Consider the following 3,782-nt stretch of genomic DNA (forward strand, 5'->3'; position numbering starts at 1 on the left):
TTCCCAAACCATGGGCGGAGTTGTTATCCACAGCACTTACAGTAGCACCTAGTACCAAATAACTGCAAATTATTGTTATTCTCTCTACACCAGAAGTATGTGGTACATAACTAAGGTGATCATATCGTTTCTTGACACTGGTGGCATGAGGAAAAGTAGTGAGGTTTCAGTGGGTAGGATGACAGAATGACCTACTCTGGGTCATTTTGAATTTCATTTCTTGTCTTCCTATAAGTTTTTCTGATTAAATGCCTGATCATATACAGCCATGGTTCTCAATGTATTATGATTTCGCCCCCCTCTCAACCAGGGAACTTTTTGTTGTTGTTGTTTGTTTGTTTCTAAAATTGAAAGTCTTTATTACATCAAGTTTCTACTCACTGAGCCTAGCAAAATGTTACAGGTCTCATTGTCACCACTGCAATAACAGTACTGTGGTGGAAGCATAACTTGTCTCACTGTAGCCACATTACAGGGAACTTTTTTTATTGTCATGCATAGTGTATGTGAAAGGCTATTACTTTCAGCTAATGGGCCGGGCTCAAGGTTGCTGCTAAACATTCAACTGTATGGGACAGACCTCCATAACAGAATTATTCAGTCCAAAGTGTCAGTAGTGCTTTTGAGAAACTTTGGTATATAGTGTTTTAATTTGATCAAACACCTATGGATTAGTGAGGTCAGTACATTAACTGATTAAAACGAAAACAAATATTGGGCAGCTCTGCTCTGGGACAGAGATTAAATCTGTGGAAATTCACCCCTGGTGGCCATAGAGATCTGGAGAGTCCTATAGCAAATAAACTGAATGAAGCCATAAGCTCTCAGAGATAACTGAATTAATTCTTAAGGGGTTCTTAAGGATCTGTCATCAGATCTGCAAATAAAGGCACGTCATTGGTTATTGTTTTTCAAACTTCAGATAGTGACGCATTATCTATGACCCACTAAGGAAACCACTTATCAGACTAAAAAAGAGAGAGTATACATAAAAAGTGATGTCATTTCTATAAGAATTGTTGTATGAGACTTTAAAATATATATTTGTATAATTGGTCACAATGAAAAAGATATTTTTTTTTTCCATTTTTCTGAAGCTGGATATGGGGAGGCAGTCAGACAGACTCCCGCATGCACCCAACCCGACAGGGATCCACCCGGCATGCCCACCAGGGGACGATGCTTTGCCCCTCTGGGGCGTCGCTCTGTTGCATCCAGATCCATTCTAGCGCCTGAGGCAGAGGCCACAGAGCCATCCCCAGCGCCCGGGCCATCTTTGCTCCAATGGAGCCTTGGCTGCGGGAGAGGAAGAGAGAGACAGAGAGGAAGGAGAGAGGGAGGGGTGGAGAAGCAAATGGGTGCCTCTCCTGTGTGCCCTGGCCGGGAATCAAACCCAGGACTCCTGCACGCCAGGCCAACGCTCTACCCCTGAGCCAACCGGCCAGGGCCAAAAATATATTCTTAATGTGGATCACAACTAAAGATGCTCAGAAAACACTGTTAAAGATTTGCTAGTTACCTCAGCTAGTTTACCCCCAGTTTATAAATCAATATTTGTACTCAGGCAAAGACCTAGCTAGTCTTTATAGTCTACAAGTAAAAATAAAATATTGTGACATCTGCAGATTTGTTTTTAAATATAAATTTATACTTAAAAAAAGAAAGACTTCAAAACTGTAGCATATTTATTCAAGTAATAATATTATATATTTCTGATGCCATTTGCTTATTTTTCTGCACTGTCATAAGTTCTATAGTAATTTTGTATAACTTTTCAAATCATAACACACACACACATAAACACACAAGAAATATTTCTGTCATGCAAGAGAATTATTTCTGATGGAAGACTAATGAGAAACACAGGGCTTAGTGGGCTCATGAGTGAATGATGTAATAAGGAAGTTCTTTTAATGGAAAGAAGTAGGGAAAGCCACAGAAATTTTTGCTTTTTGCTTTTTGTTTTTTATCTTTTCTTTTTTTTTTTTTTTTTTGTATTTTTCTGAAGCTGGAAACGGGGAGAGACAGTCAGACAGACTCCCCCATGCGCCCGACCGGGATCCACCCAGCACGCCCACCAGGGGCAATGCTCTGCCCCTCCGGGGTGTCGCTCTGCTGAAACCAGAGCCACTCTAGCACCTGGGGCAGAGGCCAAGGAGCCATCCCCAGCGCCCGGGCCATCTTTGCTCCAATGGAGCCTTGGCTGCGGGAGGGGAAGAGAGAGACAGAGAGGAAGGAGGGGGTGGGGGTGGAGAAGCAAATGGGCGCTTCTCCTATGTGCCCTGGCCAGGAATCGAACCCGGGTGCCCCGCATGCCAGGCCAACGCTCTACCGCTGAGCCAACCGGTAGAGCCTGCTTTTTGTTTTTAAATAAACTCTTTAGTTTATATAATAAGTACAGGAAAAGTTCAAGTTTATGAAAAAGACAACTCCAAAAGCAGGTTTTAGAAGTGATTTTTGAAACTGGAACATTTCTTGGTTGGTTTCCAAAAACAATTTGAAAATTAATTTTCTTTTTTTTTTTTTTTTTAAAGTGGCTCAGGGGCCACTTTTTTTTTTAATTTTTTATTTATTCATTTTAGAGAGGAGAGGGAGAGACAGACAGAGAGAGAGAGAGAGGAGAGACAGAGAGAAGGGGGGAGGAGCTGGAAGCATCAACTCCCATATGTGCCTTGACCAGGCAAGCCCAGGGTTTCGAACCGGCGACCTCAGCGTTTCCAGGTCGACACTTTATCCACTGCGCCACCACAGGTCAGGCGAAAATTAATTTTCACTTACTTTGGTAAACTATTTATTACTGCTAAAATTAGCTATCTCACTATTAACAATAACATTACTAAATACTTGAAGGCTTAAGAATATATGAAATATGTAATTTGAAAACAAACAATGCCCTGCAAAACAACATTGCTATTCTTCCCAGTCACAGCAAACTATAATAGATCATTTTGGAGCTCAGTAGCTTTAAATGAATTTCCAGGAATTCAAATATTTATAGTAAACAGAAGATCATAAGTCTGTGGTAAAGTATAAATCAAAAATTATTTATGGGTCATTATATGAGATAAATTGTTTGCAAATATTTATAAACTATTCACAAGGCATACTAACTTATTGAAATAATTTATCATGTAACAGAATACATAAAATTATGATGGGTAACAAATAAATCCCTTGTAAAATATTTACAATGTATCAGTTGCACTAATATTAATTAGTCTACTCATTACTTCAAGTAATTGGTAAGTGATTTACTAGTTTCTTGTCAGCCAGGCAGATGAGGCTTTACGGTTTGAGACAAATGTATTTTAAGAGCATATGAGGAGACTCTCTTTTAAAATCTTCCTTTATTTCCCTGTTGAAGACAGAGTGCAACTGTAATAAATTTGAGCTGTAGAACGAACTTTGGAAATTAGCTTTTGACTAATTTGGTAAATGGATCAAGAGGAAGAAGTAATATGATTTCAAGTAAAGAAGGTGAGTGTCCAAATCACAGTGGCTTACAATACCGTGAGATTATTTGTAGCTCATGATATAAGTTCAGTGCAGCCTACAATGCAGGGGTTCTCTTGAGAAACAATCTCTAAGATTCTTGCTCATTTATGAACATCTTGTAAGCAGAAGAACAGCTGGACTTTCTTTTTAAAGAAGTTTATATAGTGAACAACCTTAGACTATAAAGGTAATGTTCCCTTTGAAATAAAGAAAATACTTGTTCAGTGTCTAGTATAATAAAGGTAATTTCTCCTTCCAGGACAAAGGTAATACAAATTTGTTTAAAT

General features: G+C 39.1%; 1 pseudogene; it reads right to left on the bottom strand.

Annotated features, from left to right (window-relative positions):
• Nucleotides 1–392: 392 nt before the first annotated feature.
• Nucleotides 393–537, bottom strand: LOC136332380 (small nucleolar RNA SNORA1; annotated as a pseudogene).
• Between the last annotated feature and the right edge of the window lie 3,245 nt (nt 538–3,782).

This window comes from Saccopteryx bilineata, chromosome 3, assembly GCF_036850765.1.
Source record: "Saccopteryx bilineata isolate mSacBil1 chromosome 3, mSacBil1_pri_phased_curated, whole genome shotgun sequence".
Classification (NCBI taxonomy): domain Eukaryota; kingdom Metazoa; phylum Chordata; class Mammalia; order Chiroptera; family Emballonuridae; genus Saccopteryx; species Saccopteryx bilineata.